General features: G+C 45.5%; 1 protein-coding gene across 2 annotated transcripts in view; it reads right to left on the reverse strand.

Annotated features, from left to right (window-relative positions):
* Window positions 1-17,131, reverse strand: part of FNDC3A (fibronectin type III domain containing 3A) — a 209,224-nt gene extending 192,093 nt beyond the window's left edge. The window contains exon 1 of one of the 2 annotated variants that reach the window (XM_054719803.1): window positions 17,113-17,131. The gene's annotated coding sequence lies outside the window, so the exon portion shown is untranslated. Of the gene's footprint in view, window positions 1-16,340; window positions 16,593-17,112 lie in introns of those variants that run through there. The other variant, XM_054719802.1, reaches the window with a different exon arrangement.
* Window positions 17,132-17,990: the final 859 nt, after the last annotated feature.

Consider the following 17,990-nt stretch of genomic DNA (forward strand, 5'->3'; position numbering starts at 1 on the left):
ATATAGGACTAGAGGCCTGGTGCACGAAATTCATGCACGGGGGTGTGTGTCCCTCACCCCAGCCTGCACCCTCTCTATCTGGGAGCCTTCGAGCGATGTCTGACTGCCTTCTCACAATACAGGACTTATGGCTCCCAAACGCTTGCCTGCCTGCCTGACTGTTCACCCCCTAACCACTCCCCTGCCAGCCTGATCAATGCCTAACTGCACCCCGGACGGCCCGATTGCCCCTAACTGCCCTCCCCTGCCAGCCTGGTCACCCCTAACTGCCCTCTCTTTCTGGACTGGACTCCCCTAACTGTCCTCCCCTGCCAGCCTTGTCGCCCCTGTCCTCCCCTGCAGGCCTGGCCACCCCCAACTTCCCTCCCCTGTTGGCCCAGACACCCCTCACTTCCCTCCCTTGCCAGCCTGGTTGCCCCTAACTGTCCTCCCCTGCAGGCCTGGTCCCCCCCAACTGCCCTCCTCTGCCAGCCCGGTCACCCCTATCTGCCCTACCCTGCAGGCCTGATCGCCCACAACTGCCCTCCCTTGCAGGCCTGGTCCCGCCCAACTGCCCTCCCCTGATGGCCTGATCGCCCACAACTGCCCTCCCCTGCTGGCCATCTTGTGATTTCCATCTTGTGGCCACATGGGGGCGGCCATATTGTGTTGGAGTGATGGTCAATTTGCATATTAACTCTTTTATTATATAGGATGTGTAACTATTGAATAAAAAATCCACATTACTAACTGGTACACCTAGTAAATAATAGCCTTGCTATGTAGAGTAATCTGGGCTCTAAGTCATTAATTTTCACCAATTTGAAAATTTCATGCCAATCCCTTCTGGCTTGGAGTTTCTGTCAAGAAATCAGCTGGCAGTCTTATGGGAGCTCTCTTGTATGTAACTAACTACCTTTCTCTTGATGCTTTTAAGATTCTCTTTGTGTTTAACCTTTGGCATTTTAATTATGATTTGTTTTAACGTGGGCCTGTTTGGAGTCATCTTGTTCGCCATTCTGCACTTCCTGGACTTGTGAGTCTATTTCCTTCACCAGATTAGGTTTTCCGTCATTATTTCTTCAAATAGGTTTTCAATTCCTTGCGCATTCTCTTCTCTTTCTGGCACACCTATCATGTGAACCTTTTCAGGATTGAAGTTGTCTGAGAGGTTCCTTAAACCAGCAGTCACCAACCTTTTGGACCTCACGGATCACCAGCGGTCCTCAGACCACTGGTTGGCGACTGCTGCCTTTTTTCTTTTTCTTTTTGCTGTTCTGATAAGGTGTTTTCTGCTACCTTGTCTTTCAAATCCCCGATTAGATCTTCCGCTTTATATAATCTTCTGTTGATTTCATGTAATGTATTCTTCATTTCTGACTGGTTCTTTTTATGGTTTCTATGTGCATGTTTTTTAGTTGATTGATTTTTAGAGAGAGGGAGGGAGAGAAACATCAATTTGTTGTTCCAACTATATATGCATTCACTAGAGGCCCAGTGCATGAAAATTTATGCATGGGCATGGGGGAGGGGGGTTCCTCAGCCCAGCTCTGCGGGAGGCGACTGGCCGATCAGGTATATAGATACTTTCTGGAGTCAGCACGGACTCCTTCCTTATTTCTTTCCTCTGTGGTTGGAGAACAGGGGACTAAAAGGTGGAGACAGAACTGTGGCCAGGCCTGGGGCTTTTGTAGGCAGTGGAAAGAGGGAGAGGGCTGGGGAAAGTCTAGACACATTTCCTTCGATTGTCCTCCCTTCCTCCAGGCCCCTCCGTTTTTTCCTTCTCGTGGTGGATGCTTGGGCCTTAGACCGACCAGAGCCCAGCAACGGTAGTGTTCAGCCCCCTCACCTCCCAGCTAAACATACAGCCGCCTTGCATTCCAAGTGGGGCTGTTTTCAAGTGACTAAAGTGCTGGGAATCCACAGCTCCCAGTCTCCCCCCTCTCGGTTTCCTCCTTGGGTCAGTTGCAAAGTTCACCGAGACACCAAAGCAGCTCTGCGCTGGAGAGGGGTGGGGGACGCACACAGGCAGCGCCACGTCCCAGGTCAGGGACACAGGCAGGCAGTGTCAAGTCCAAGGTCACGGACATAGGCAGACAGCGTCACATCCCTGGCCAAGGATGCAGGCAGGCAGCTTCACCTCAGCGCTGGGCGGGATGTTAGTACTGGGCAGGCCTGGGCGTGCCTCCACTGGGAGCGGAAGTCCCCGCCCCCATCCCCGCCCCACAGCTCCTGTGCATGCGCAACCCATTGACTGGTCATGGCTCAGACACCGTAACGGACAAATTAGCATATTACCTCTTTATTATATAGGACTGGCTGGTTCTTGTACGTGTTCTGACCAGGAATCAAACCCCCAACATTGGAATACTGGGACAATGCTCTAACCAACGGAACTATCTGGCCAGGGCTTTTATGTCCTTTTTAATATTTCCTATCTTTCTTATTGAGCTCATCTATTTTTCCCCTAAATTCATGGAGCATCCTTCTAACCAGTTTTGAACTATGTATGTATCTGGTTAGATTGCTTGCCTCCCTTTTGCTTAGTTTTTTTCTTTCTTCTGGAGTTCTATCTATCCTTTCATTTGGGACATGTTTATCTCATTCTGGCTGCTTTCTTTGTTTGTTTTTACATATTAGGTAGATCTTCTCCTTTTCCTATTCTTGGCTGGGTGGCCTTGTGTAGTAGGTATCCTGTGAAACCCAGTGGCACAGAAGCCTTGGTCACCTGAGCAGGTGCTTCAGGGTATTCCTTGTGTGGGCTGTGTATGCTCTCCTGTTGTGGTTGAGCCTTAATTGCTTTCAGCACATCAGTGGGTAGAATTGTTCTTCAGGCTGATTGGCTGTGAGGACTGGCCAGAACTAAAGCAAATGAACAGTTGCGTGGACTGACCCAACAGAATGGGATTTGTTGTAGCAGGGCTTTGGTGCCCATTAAGTCCACCCTTTATGTGTGTTGTTGTAGAGCTAACTGGGTGATGCTCTGGTGTAATCTGAAGCTAATCACCAGGTATGCTGATTCTGAGGAATCTTAGGAAGGACTGTGGTGCAAGCCCAGGTCAGACCCTTCCTGTTTCTGGCTTGGTACCACCTATAGGAGCTACAAAGTGATCCACAGTTGATAGCTACCTGTGCTGGGCTTGGATATGCCTCAGAGAGGCTATGCTTCAAACCAAGGCCAACAGCCACTGGTGCCAGGCTGGGGGCCACTTAACAAGGGGTACAGTGGCACAATGATGCAAGTGCTGCTTGTTTGGGGTTTGTGGACTTTTCAGAGGTTTTAGGAATGTCTATTAGCATGGATCGAGAGCAACTGCTTATAATAGTGGCTGAAAGAGGTTCTGGCCTGTGTGCAAGTTGGGTAGGGTAGATTCTCAGGGAATCACCAGGGTGGGGTGAGTCTGATGTAGTCTCAGATTTGGCACCTGACTGCTGAGTAGGAGGAGGGCTCAGCAAAAGAACTTGGCACCCCTCTATTGGGAGGACTCAACAAATGAACAAAATAAAGAGTGCTGCCTCTCCAGCCCTCACCATGAAGCCAAACATTGTTTCTCTCCATATGTCCCTGGTGCATTTCCAACTGCTACCCAGTGCTAGAGGTCAGAGCAAGTGTAATCTTCAGCAAGTAAGTCCATGTGGGCCATATAAAAGGAACACCTGGGACTCCAGCAGCCCTCTGTGTCACCCAGACAGAATTCCCAATGATTTTCACAGTTAGGTTGCTGTTGGAACGCATTCCCAGCACTGGTGGTCTGGGTTCAGGCTGCCTCATGTGAGGGTGGGACCCCTAACTCATTGAGACCTCCACTGCCAAGACCCCCCTCCTGATTCTTAACCAACACATGCAGGTGTGTACCAGCCTGTTTCTCATCTCTACCACTCCTAACAGTTTCAAGGTGGTTTCTTCTTTATATACTTAGTTATAAGAGTTCTATTAAGCTAGTCTTCAGACAGTTCTCAAGGGTGATTCTATAATTTAGCTGAAATTTTGATGTGGTCATAAAAGGAGGTAAACACAGTATTTACCTATTCTGTCATCCTGACCAGAAGTCTGACAATTTTTTCTTTTAGTGTTCTAAAGATATTGCTCCATTATCTTCTAGATTACATTGCTCCTAATGGAAATCTGTTGTTACCCTTATCTTTGTTCTGTTTTTCTTTGGCTGCTTTTAAGATATTTTTTTTTAATCACTTGTTCTAAGCAACTTGCTTATGATGTTCCTTGGTGTCATTTTTTATTCATCCTATGCTTATTGTATTTCTTAGTTTATAGTCTATCAAGTTTGGAAATTTTGGGGATTGTTTCTTCATATAATTTTTCAATCCATCTTTTTTTAAAAAAAAATCCTCACCCAAGGTTATGTTTTTATTGATTTTTAGAGAGGGAGGGAGGGAGGGAAAGAGTGAGAGAGACAGACATCGATGTGAGAAACATCAATGGATTGCCTCCCATACACTCCCCAACTGGGGATTGAGCCTGCAATCTAGGTATGTGCCCTAACTAGTAATCAAATCTACCACCCTTTTGGGGGACAAGATGACGCTCAACCAATTGAGCCACATGACCAGGCTCAGTTCATGTTTTTAAACAATTCTCTTTTCTCTGTTTTTCATTTTAGGTAGTTTATACTGCTATGTCTTCATGTCCACGAATCTTTTCTTCAGTAATGTCTAACATGCCATTAATCTCATCCACTGTGTTGTATCTTTGACACTATAATTTTAATCTAGAAGATACTTCTACTTAACATGTTCAATCTCTCTTCCAGTTTCTTCAGTGTATCCAAAACAATCATACTATTTAAATGTTCTTGACCATTTAATTCATAACCTAAACATCTAGGTTCACAACAAAAGGATTTGAATTCCTCTTTAAAAGCTACTGGCTTATTATAACTTTACCATATTTGTTTCCTTCATTAATTACTTTCAAATAGAAAATTTTATCATAAGAAAATCAAGAAACATTTCTGTATTTTCCATGAAAAAAAAAAGATGTTTGTACAACCCAGTATTGTAATGTGCTCACTTCTGAAATAAGCAAATTCTTTGTTTATAAATCTACACCTATGCCTGAGTTAAAAATTATCTAAACAAGCTCTTATTCCCTCATCATTTTTTTTAAAGAACCTTCCTTCTCTTTACTTAAGCTGAAATTTACCAACTTTTTTAACCTTTTGCACTCGGATGTCGAGTGTGACTCGACACGGTTAGCATTGGTAGCAGCTCGAGAAAAAAAGCAAGCGAGTACAAAGGGTTAAAACATTAGGTTCTAATATTATAATGGAGGGTCAAAATATCCAGGTATTTGAGACTGTTTTTTATTTGGAAAAGAAACCATTTTTATATTAGAGATTTACAAAATAAAGTACACTATAATTGTCCTAATTGGCACTTATGGCTATAAAAGTTGAGAATGACTAGTTATAATTCTCACTTCTTTAACCCACTATACACAGCTTTAGACCCAATAATATACTGAAATGGCTATTTTTTGTTTGTTTATTGATTTCTTGAGAGAAAGTAAGGGAGAGAAACACCGATGTTAGAGTGCAACATTGACTGGCTGTCTTCTGCACATCCCCACACCCGGGATCAAGCCCGCAACCTGGGCACGTATCTTGACTGGAATCAAACTGGCAATGCTTTAGTGCCCAGGATGACACCCAACCAACTGAGCTACACCAGCTAGAGCTGAGACAGCTATTTTTTAAAGTACCAATGAATTCACACACAATTGGGGAGTTTTTGTGAGTGAAAGGAGGAGATGCTATTAAAATGGACATACTAGTAAATCAAGGCTGTCCAACTAGCAAATATGGTTCAAAAAAGAACTAATCATAATCACCAAATTCAAACCCTCTTATTTTTCATTATTTTTGTTACATCACAAAAGCTATACATTTTATACAATACTGAAAAACATACAGAAATTATTTTTAACTCTTCCTCCTGCCCCCAAATCCAACTCCCATTTCTACATCTACCCTCTGTGGGATGTACCCTTTCAGACTTCTTCTCTGCACTTACCTGCATATGAGGCTTTCTGGCAGTAGTTGTTACATAAATGAAATCACATGTACTGGTCAGTGTCTTGCTTTTTCATGTAAAATATTAAAATTTTCCTAAGGAACTATTTCTGTATCTATTTCATTCCTTTTCATGGCTGCCTAATATTCTACTGTAAGGGCATACCATTATTTCACTATTCTAATGAATGCTGAGACAGATTGCTTCTATTTTTCTTCATACATTTCTCCCTCTGGAGGGAATAACCATGTAACATTCTCTAGGAACCTATTATAGCATTTCTGTATTATACATATACGGAAGTATGCACTTTTAAAATTGATAGATACTGCCAAATTTTTCTCCTAAAAAGATGAATCTATTTATACTCATTTCAATAGTTCAATGCACACTTTCCAATTTGACACTAATTTTAAATTTTCCACATTTTGCCAATTTTATTAGTAGTAGTAAATATTTTTTTGAAATTCTATTTCATTAATGTTGTAATTGAAATTTCTCAGATTACTGGTGTGGTTGAGTATCTCCAAAACTTTATAGGCTAGTTTTCTATTTCCATGATTTTCCTACTTCCATTTTTTCATTTCCTACCAGGTTGTCTTTTTCATACTTAGACACACCTTGCAAACTCTGAATTTTAAATTTGTCTACTATATGTCAAAAAGTTTATCACAATCTATTGCTTGCCTTTTTAACCAGTTAACTGCCACGATATTTTGAATTTAATGAAAAAAGGTCTGCTGCTTGCGTCTGTTTATAGATGCTTATGGCAGTTAACTGATCTAAAATGGCATTTAAGTTTTATGTCTCACCTGAAAAGGCTTTCTTTACCCACTCCCCCAATTTTTAATTCACTTCTCCTAAATTTTGTTTTTGCCATTTTGTTTTTACTGTCATATAGTTTTCCCCTTTAATCTATTAACATAGTGAATTACATTAATATGTTTTCTAATACTGAATCAATATTGCACTACTGGGATTCAACATATCAGAACTGGTGTAACTTAATAACTGAAAGCCCAGGCTCTGGAGTCAGAATGCCTTAGTTCAAATCCCAAATCTGTCACTAACTATTTATAAGATCTTACAATGTTATTTAACTTCCCCATCCTTCTGTTTCCTAATTTTTAAAATGGTGACAACAGTATATACATCAGAGGGTTGTTCTAAGAATTCAGTAAATTGATACATGTAAAGTTGTTTTGGACAGCACCCAGAATATAAGAATTGTTTAATACATATTCTTATTATTTTACTAAGTACCTTATATTAGCCAGGAACAAGGCAGCATTGCTGGAGTTCGTAAAGTAAGGCCTGTGGGCCAAATCTGGCCTTTTGTCTGTTTTTATAAATAAAGTTTTACTGGAACACAGCCAAAACCAGGTAAATTCTATACCTGTAGTCATTTTTATGCTCCTACAGCACAGTTAAGTAAATGCAACAGAGTCCATGTGGCCACAAAGCCTAAAATATTATCTGTTCCTTTACAGAAAAAAAATTGCCAACCCCAGAACTGTTCAAACTCAGAAAGTTAATCTATACTAATAAAAGGGTAATATGCTAATTAGACCAGGAGACCTTCCAGGAGACCTTCCTGACAGCCTTCCGGACAAAGCCATGGTGGCGGGGCCGAGCCAGAGGCAGTTAGGGGCAATCAGGCCAGGAGGGGAGGGCAGTTGGGGGTGATCAGGCCAGCGGGGGTGAGGGAGCAGTTGGGACGATCAGGCTGGCAGGAGGGGGCAGCTGGGAATGAGCAGGCCAGCGGGGGGTGGAGGGGAGGGCAGTTGGGGGCGAGCAGGCCAGCGAGGGGTGGCAGTTGGGGGTGAGAAGGCCGGCAGGCAGAGTGGTTAGGGGCAATCAGGCAGGCAGGCAGGTGAGTGGTTAGGAGCCAGCGGTCCCGGATTGTGAGAGGGATGTCTGACTGCCCACAGGGATCAGGCCTAAACCAGCAGTCGGACATCCCCTGAGGGGTTCCAGATTGGAAACGGTGCAGCCCAGGCTGAGGGACACCCCACCCCATGCATGAATTTTGTGCACCGGGCCACTAGTAGTTTAATAGTTGAGAAAGACAAGTGAAGAAATATAAATGCTACAGTATGATAAGTACTCAGTCATGATATTGTGTTACTATGGAAATACAGTAATTCAGTACTAAATGACAGGAAGGATTCACAAAAGTGAAGAGGCAAAAGAAGAGATATTGTATTTACTTTTATTTATTTTAAAATATGCATGTGTTTACATAACTTTCTTGTCGTAGTGTATGATTTACCAGAGGAAAGGGAGTATGACATTCATTTTTCTGATATTCATATTCTAAATATCTAGGTCATTTAAGGTTTTTAACAAATGATAGATGGATAACAATGGTGAAACAAAAATAGGATGCCTAGGTTGCAATGATTAGATATGTGTGACAAAGTTCTAGATATAAATATCCTATGGCAAGCATTTTACTTGCCATATTAAATGGACTCCCTTTTTCAATTCTTATAATAGCCTATTCTAAGAGGTAGGTCCTATTATTACCCTTGCCTAATGAAGGTAAGACTCAGAGAGGTAAAGTAAATCGCTCATTTATACACAGCCAGTAAGATAAACAGCCAGTACGTAAACCCATATCTCCTTAATGCAAAACATATGCCCTTTGTACTACACAAAGTTGGAAAGCAGTAGGAAATATAGTCACAGGATATCGACAGAGTATAGACTCTGAAATAGAGACAGAAGGCATTATAATTGATGCAGCAGAAATTATGGTGTGATTTTAATTTCTAAAATTAAAGGGGAGTGGGAGAGTGAATTGTTAATTTCTCTTTATAGGAAAATTTTTTTAAATAAGCTTTTATTAGGCAGCACTTTATGAAGGCTGAACTTTATTATTTTTAAAAAATATATTTTTATTGATTTCAAAGAGGAAGGAGAGAGGGAGAGAGAGATAGAAACATCAATGATGAGAGGGAATCATTGATTGGCTGCTTCCTGCGTGCCCCCTACTAGGGATCTACCTGCAACCTAGGCATGTGCTGCCCTTGACCAGAATCGAACCCGGGACCCTTCAGTCCGCATGCCAATGCTCTAGCCACTGAGCCAAACTGCCTTAAAACTTAAGATAGCATACACATTTATGAAGTATAGAAAATGCTAGTATAAATAAAAATACAAAGTTAACTTAAGTTTTGGGGGTTTGTTTGGCTTTAATGCTTTTAAATGGAAAAAAAGCACCCCTGATTTTATCCAGGCAGCTCTCCATCCTATACATCTTTACTTTTTCCAGCACCTAATACTATCTGATATACATAATGTATTTGCGTTTTTATGATGACACAAAATACAGAGTAACCCTAGCCAACTGATTCATGCAACCATAACCCAACGCACCACTATTCACCTGGCAATGATTAAATAAAACACAGTGTGCAGAAAAAAACAGAACGCCTTAGAAATACACATCTATAAATTTAGAAATTTCAAAGAGATAGTTCATGTAAATGAATTTTCAAAATTACTGATACCTTTAAATCACCATAACTTAATCATAATGGAATATTTTAAAAAGATCTCTAGGTCTTTCTTCTCTGCCTTAATCTGCACACACTATATCCTTTTCTGATGACTCCAACTCATCAGTGTAAATATCAATTACTAGGGGCCCAGTGCACGAATTCATGCACCTTGAAAGGAACTGTGAGCTGCGAGGTTCCTTTCCTCCGCATACCCCCCAGTCTCCTGTCTGCCAGCAGCCCTGCTCCCGCTGCTGCCATTCCCATGCACTTACGGCACCAGCCCCGCTTGCACCCGCTGACAGCGCAGAGTGGGGCCGGAGCGGGCACCAGCCGCGGGTGCAAGCAAGCGGCAACTGCTGCCCTGATCGCCCCTCAGGAGCAAGGGGAGGTGGAGAAGCCCTCAGGAACAATCAGGGCTGGCAGCCGCCACTCACACCCGTTGACAGCGCCGAGCGATCGGGGCCGGTTCCGGCAGCAGGTGCGAGCGGCAGCTCGGGCGCTGGCAGCGGGTGTGAACAGGACTGGCGTTGGCAGCAGGTGCGAGGACCAAGCAGGACTGCGGTGCACGGGAGCAAATAATTTTCAGTAACCACCAGAGGCTTGCCCGATGACAGCAACCGGCGACCCCACTCACCTGCTCCACCATCCCACCGCGGCCGACACCCACCATGTTCCGTACTCTGCCGCCAGCTGCCGACACCCACCATGTTCTGCGCAAATGCCCCCTGGTGGTCAGCATATGTCATAGCAACTGGTTGTTCAGTTGTTCTGCCATTTAATTTGCATATCAGGGTTTTATATATATATAGACTAGAGGCCCGGTGCACAAAATTCATGCATGGGGGGGGGTTGTCCCTCAGCCTGGCCGGCACCCTCTTGCAATCAGGACTCCTTGGGGAATGTCTGATTGCCGGTTTAGGCCCGATCCCTGCAAGATCAGGCCTAAACCAGCAGTCGGACATCCCTCTAACAATCCCAGACCACTGATTCCTAACTGCTCACCTCCCTGATTGCCCCTAACCACTTGCCTGCCTGCCTGATCACCCCTAACCGCTCACCTGCCTGCCTGATCACCCCTAACCGCTCACCTGCCTGCCTGATCGCCCCTAACTGCTCGCCTGCCTGCCTGATCGCCCCTAACTGCTCGCCTGCCTGATAGCCCCTAACCACCTCTGCCTCGGCCCCCGCTGCCACGGCTTTGTTTGGAATGACATCTGGAAGGTCATTCAACTGTCTGGTCTAATTACCATATTACACTTTTATTATTATAGTCTAGAGGCCCGGTGCATGAAATTCATGCATGGGAGGGGGGGGTCCCCTCAGCACAGCCTGCACCCTCTCCAATCCGGGACCCCTTGGGGGATGTCCAACTGCCTCTCACAATCCAGGACCGCTGGCTCCTAACCACTCACCTGCCTGCCTGCCTGATTGCCCTTAACTGCTCCCCGGCTGGCCTGATCGCCCCTAACCGCCTCTGCCTCACCCCACACCCAGGACTCAGGATTCCCTCCTCCGGCCAGTTGCAGGCACTTGGGACCCGGACTTCCCTCCGTCTGGCCGGCCGCAGGCATCCAGGACACAGGACAGCTTCGCCCGGGCCGGCTGCAGCCGCAGGGGACCGTGGGCGGGCAGCTTCACCAAGGCCACAGCCGCAGGCATCCGGGACCGCGGGTGGGCATCTTGTCCCTCCCCCAGGCCGTAGCCACAGGCTCTGACGCCAGGGACCACAGGGCGGGTGGTCTTCCGGGCCGCAGGCACAGGCATTGGCGCCCAGGACCGCGGGATGGGCAGCATGTCCCTCTCCCGGGCCACAGGCACAGGTGCAGCCATTGGTGCCCAGGACCGCGGGGCGGGCGGCTTGTCCCTCTCCCGGGCCACAGGCACAGGCACAGCTGCTAGCACCCAGGACCATGGGGCATATGGTTTGTCCCTCTCCCAGGCTGGGCTGCAGGCGCAGCTGCTGAGGCCCGGGACCGTGCGGTGTGTGGCTTGTCCCTCTCCTGGGCCGCAGGCGCAGCCGCTGGCACCCGGGACAACGGGGCGGGCGGCTTGTCCCTCTTCTAGGTCACAGCCTGGCTGGTCCCCATTCCTCTCTTGCAAGCTCATTTGTGCCTGGCTGGTCCCCATTCCTCTCTCCCAGTGTTGAGTGTCTGAGCCCTTACCGTGTGATGGCGTGAGGGTGTGACAACTATTTGCATATTAGCTCTTTACTATATAAGATTATATAGGATTAGGCTGACCTACAAACAGTGAGTCTTTTTAGAGTTATTAAGGGTTGTCCAATTGTTTTGTTTCTTTACTAACTCACCCTAAACTACTTTAAAAAACAAGGATTCCTACTGTCTGCTCCCAGCACCCTAGCCAAAGTTTCTAAAATGCCAGTTGTAGTTTAAAATATGTAAAACCAAAATAGGCAGTTGATATACTTAACCATACACAAATTCTAAATCAGCCTGGATGTAGCAATTTTCACTGCTCTAAGGCCTGGCTCAAAAGTTTTTCTTCTTTCACTTCCTAGTTCTAAGACCTAATCTGGGTTGTTGCTAGAGGTATAGCCACAAAATAACAATTACAAGAGTAGTTATTTCTGCATATTTTTATTTTTACTATAACATGGGGGAAAATACAAATGACAGTCATAACAAAACACACTAAACAACGATGTAGACAAATGATATAAGGCCCCTCACGTATGCTATATGGACAATTATCTAGACAATTATTAGCCAAGAGTCAGCAAATTAGGCCCACTGGCCAAACCCTACCCAAAGCTGGCTTGTTTCAGTTTGGCCCTTGAGCTAAAGATTTTTGTTTTTGTTTTTAAAACATTGTAAAAAAACAAAAAAAGAATATCCAACAGAGACTCTAAGTGGCCCACCAGGCCTAAAATACTACCTCCAGGTCTGCAGAAAAAGTCTGCCAAACCTTGATCTAAGCTATAATAAACAAACACATATAAAGACATCCCTTATACATAAAGCTTAAGCTATGAATATGTCAAAGTAGATGTAAGGTTGTTTCAGTGATGGGTTCATCATGATACAGCCAAACTGTCTTGTCCAGCCCTGCCTATTCCTCTCTTGACCATGCCCTAACGCTTAGCCAAAATCTCTACCCTTCTTTCGTTCTAATACTTGTTCTTGGATGCTCTCAGAATGGTCTCCTTGCTACTAGTACCAGCTATGTCTATTAGTCTTTTTAGGAATGTCATTCCTTTTGCTATCTAAATCTTTCCTAAACTTCAATTCTAACTTCCTCCGATTGCCTTTCAAGATCTTTCTAGCCCTTTAGCGGCTATTTTCCTTTATATTTTAGTCCTTGCCACACAACTTAATAATACCATGTTATTTTTTTCTAATGATTTCCCGTGTGTTAATCTAGTATCCCCAACTAGTTTGTAAACTACTTGAAGGAAGGAAACACACCACACTGCTTTTATCTGTATCTCCATTTTAATAATAGCTCATCTTCTAAGCACATGTCATCTCCCAAGTGTACCTCCCTATCTTGGAGAAAAATAGCCTGAGGGCTGGGTAAAGGGTAATAAGTGATTGGAAATATCTAAAGATGACACCCACAAAAGAACTTGATGGAAGACCATAGGGTTATTACACTGAGAACTTAGAAAGTGTATGTGAAAAACAAGCAAAACTATAATAGGGGGAGAACAGAGAGATAAGGATCAAGAGATAAAAAGAGACCACTAAATAATACTCTAAAATAAAATGAGCTCAAAATATTAAGAAAATTATAAAAGCTCTTAATCATGTAAAAACAAACACAAACAAAATCCACCCGAATTTGCCTTTCAACACTATTGGCCATTCATTGCTTTTCAAGAAGCAGCTCTTTCCAGGAAGCCCGAGCCGCCTGTGGGATCTAGCCGGTTTGGCTCAGTGGATAGAGCATGGGCCTTCGGACTGAAGGGTCCCAGGTTCGATTCCGATCAAGGCCACATGCCTGGGTTGCCTGCTTGATCCCCAGTAGCGGGTATGCAGGAGGCAGCTGATCAATGATTCCTTCTCATTGATGTTTCTATCTCTCTCCCTCTCCCTTCCTTTCTGAAATCAATAAAAATATATTAAAAAAAAAAAGGCAGCTCTTGACATTGATATCCATAGGGGCCATTTTTATTTATTTCTTTTCTTTTTAGCAAAGCCATAAACTGAGGCAGTAAAAGATTCAATGGGATAGATAAGCACAGTATTCTACATTTTTGGATTTACAATATTGTGAATTTATTTGAAGTCTCCTAGAAAATGCTAGGAATAAAAAACACACACAATCATTTATCTTTTGATTACCTGACTAGTAAAATGAAAAATCTTGTGCATATTCCTACATCACTCTTAAAGATACCACCTAGATTCATTTTTATTTAAAAAGCACCAAAAACATTTTTCAAAAAGACTTTTTAAGTTACTTCAAATTGTAATTTAAAAATTAGGCAAAAATATAAGGTGCATAAGCCTTGGATGTATAAACATTAAAAAATACAAATTTTTAAAAGAAGCTTAAATACAGGGGTGGGACAAAAGTAAATTTACAGTTGTGAGTACAACAAACACAGTTTATTCTTATATTATTACTTATTATTGTATTATTTTCCATACGAACAACTGTAAATCTACTTTTACCTCACCCTGAGACTAGACTAAAAATAGACAAATTATAAATTAAATGCTCTTTACCTAAGTAAAGCCACAAAAGACAATGATAATATTAATCCTGGATCCCTTCTCTTTTTTCTGGGTTTTATAGTCTCTTGACCTGACCTATGCCTAGCTAGTCAGAAAACAGGGGGAAATCTTTTAAATTAGTAATAAAATATGCTTAGTATTATACTGTAGAAATTTCACAATCAAAACAATTATTAAATTCATGGTAAAAGAAATCCACTCTCAATTACTCATATGTAGAGGGCAAGTGATAAAACATATGATACCAAAAGATAATCCTAGAATCAGTTTTTTCAAAGCCATATCATTACTTTGGGAGAAGCAAATTACCTTCATAATTATGTTTGACTGAAGCCAGTATTAACCAAAAGTTTATTTTTCCTGAGCATTAAATGATTCTGAGGATTCAGACTAAAGGGAAAAAGAGGGAGTTAATTCAGAAGCATACAGGTGGCTAAAGGCAGCCAGATTGAGATTAAAAAAATTTCAGTTAACCTACACAAGAAAACTATGTAGGAAAGGAAAATAATATAGTAAAATGTACTGTGATAGTGCTAAAGTGTTTAAATATAGAATTTTAAATAAAATTTTGAACAAGACTTTTTTCCCTGTCATCCCTTCTTCCCACTAACTGGTGCTATTACTGATGGCAACAATATAAGTGGGCTAAAAAGCTGAAAGCAAAATTGTAGGTTCTATATTATAAAAGATGTGTTAAAAATACTTCCTATCATTGTTTTCTGTGAAGTCCACCATCTGTCTCAGTGGGCACTTTATCTCATGACATGAGAAAAGTCAATTCAACCAAGAAAATATCAAAAAGGCAGGGACTCACTTCTCTTGAATATTTTTAGGTGATTTAAATAAAACTTTCACAATGGCAAGAATTACAGATTTAACAAATACATAAAAACTAAATATTCATCCAAACACAAGCACGTAGTCACAAAACCCAATTAGTTTCTGCCTAACATATGGTTCCAACTCCTGAGTAGCATATGTTTAGCACTGGTGCTGGTGATGGCATGGGGATAAAATATTATAGTAACAGCTCAGCTTCTGCTATTTCATTCTTATAACACAGAAAAACTTTCAAGAACTATAATCACAGACCACAGTTAAGAAGCAAAAGAATTACGTTGCTCAGTTTTAAGAGTCCACAGTGAACACGCACACGAATGAGGATTATACTGTAAAAAAAATAAATCTCGTCAGCCTGTTATTTTTTAATCGATGCTGAGACACAAAGGTCCTCGCAAAATTTCACAAAAGAAAATTTCTCAATTCACGATTCTTAGCACCTCAGCAACCATTACGCACCCCCCCCCACACACACACAAAATATCCCAAGGCTTTTAACGCAAACAATTTAATAAAAGAACGACGAACGACTACATTCATTAAAACAGCCGCCGCGATGTTAAGACTAAATTACTGGTTCATTTTCCTTTACCTAACGCTGGAGGTCCCTCCACAGCCGTGTCAAAAGTTCAACGAGTCGGGCTGTTACCCGGGGCGAGGGCTGCAGTCTCCCGTCACCCTCCGCCCCGAACAGGTGGTTACCTCGGCCGGGCAGAGGGACGCCCGGGCACTGCCACCAGCCCAACAAGATCAGACACACTGGGCGGGTTTTCGAGGTTTTAACCCCAAGCGGAGCGGGGAGAAATGCTCTTCAGAAACGCGTTTCAAGTTCGGCGGCGGCCGGGAGGCCAAAACCGAAGGCGCGGCTGCCGCTCGCCGATCCCCTCCCGAGGGCTCCTCTCCCGCCCCCGCGCCTCCGGGAGCGGCGCCGCTCGCCGCGGGCCCGGGAGGCGGGGGGTGGCGGGTGAGGGGGTCGCCCGCGCCCCCGCGCCGCCTCCTCAGGCTGGTGGCCGGGCCGCGCCCCCGGAACCGCTCGGAGGTGCGACTCCCACCCGCAGGTGCCCCGCCCGCGGCCGGGTCCCGTGCGGGCGGCCCCCCTTCCCCTCCTTCGGCCCGCGACGCGCCCACAGGACGGGGAGGTCCAGGCCCTCGACGGCCCGCGCCCCGCGCGGCGCCCCGGCCCCCGCAGCCCCGGCCTAACGGTTTCCGTGACGCCGGCTGAGGGGCGGGGCGGGGGTGGCTCGGTCTCCCCCACCTTCCCCGAAGGGAGTGCCCGCGCTCTCACCTCCGAGTCACGCCGCTTCGGGGCGGAGGAAGGCGGCTGCCCTGGCGCCTCTTCTTCGCTGCCTGGCCGCTCCCGCTCCACCTCAGAGGCAGAGCCGGCTCGGGGGCCGCCGCGGCCGCCGGCGCGCGGACTCCTGGGGTGTCTTCCCGGCGGTGGCGGCGCCGCCTCAGCCCCGCTCTTCGCTCCCTCTCCGCGCAGCTCCCGCTTTCTGTTTCACCCGAGGGACCACGAACGCCGCCGCCGCCATGCTTACTACGGAGCCGGGAGGAGGAGCCCGGCGTCGGCGCGCCCCAGTGCGGCTGCGCGAGCCCCGCCGACGGCGCCCCCGGCGGCCCGGCCCCCGCGGCCCCCGGTCTTTCCCGGGAGCGCGAGCCGCCCGCGGGGCCGCGAGGTCCGAGCGCCCCCTCCGCACCCCCGCCCTCCGGGGCTGCAGGCCCTTTCCCGAGCCCCGGCTGCGCCTGCTTCTCGAAGCCTCTGCCGCGGCCACACACGAGCCACAGCAGGGAAATGTGTTCACCGAAGTTCCCGGGGCCCCGCACACAATTCTCAGCCCGAATTGCAACACCCGTCCCCCTCCCCGGCCCCCCGCAACCCCGCTCCGCGGGACGCGGCGGGTCAGCCTCCTAACGCGAGCTCCCGAATTTAAAGCGGGGCAAGTGCCCTTCGAGACACTCCCCCTCGGGACGAGGAGACAGCCCTGGCGGGCTGGGGGGTCTCCAGTCCGACCACTGGGAGCCCGGACCCCTCCGGCCAGCAAAACACACTTACTTACTTCCGTGGAAGACGCGGGAGGCAGTTTCCCGGTCTGTTCCCCAGTCAGATGGCGTGAAGACCCATTACCTCCGTTCGCACGGCAGCGCCAAGACGTACAGGTGGACGCGGCGGAGCCCTCCTCCGGCCTCCAGCTCCGGGGGGCGCTGCGCCGCTGCCCGCGGGCCGGCCGGGCGCGACTTCCGCAGTTGGCAGCGGAGGGCTCGGCGCGGGGGTCGTCCCCGGGAGCCAGAGCCCAAGCCCAGGAGCTGTTCCTTCCGAAGCAATGCTGGATGCTACCAGGGTCCCTGCTCTGGCTGTAGTTCGGTTTTATTTGTTAAATTGTGCTGCCTTTTAAAATAGCAGTATTTTTATTTCAACCTTTTCACAGAAATCCTTCTGAAAGGTACTCACTCCCTATATATTCTTAAAGAACACAGCGATGGATGAAATCCTTTGTTGATGACTGACCATTAAATTCCATACCGTGGCCTTGCGCTAAAGTTCCAGGGGATTGCTGAAATATATAGGATCCTTACTTTTATTTCCTTTGGAATGTTCTCATCACCTTTTCTAGTGTCTGTCACTGCTTCTCATCTCCATCTGCTTCTTTTTCCACTCTGGTCCTTCCTCTCATCCTTCCTATTTTGCTGTTTATTTTTTATTATTTTCTCCTTTCTTGACTGCTTTTCTCTATGGCTCCAGGTGATGATTGACCAGATGTTTCTATCCACATCCAGCTAATGAAAATTGTTTTCTTTCCATCAGTAAGTAGGACCGTGACTCTATATCAAGGGGTATCTTGAGATATTTTTATTGCTGTTCATTATCAAAAGTGATTTTCCTGTGAGAGGTGTTTCCTTTTCTTTAAATTAATTTTCTTTAAAAATTAATATCTTT

The sequence above is a fragment of the Eptesicus fuscus genome, chromosome 8, assembly GCF_027574615.1.
Source record: "Eptesicus fuscus isolate TK198812 chromosome 8, DD_ASM_mEF_20220401, whole genome shotgun sequence".
NCBI classification, from domain to species: Eukaryota; Metazoa; Chordata; class Mammalia; order Chiroptera; family Vespertilionidae; genus Eptesicus; species Eptesicus fuscus.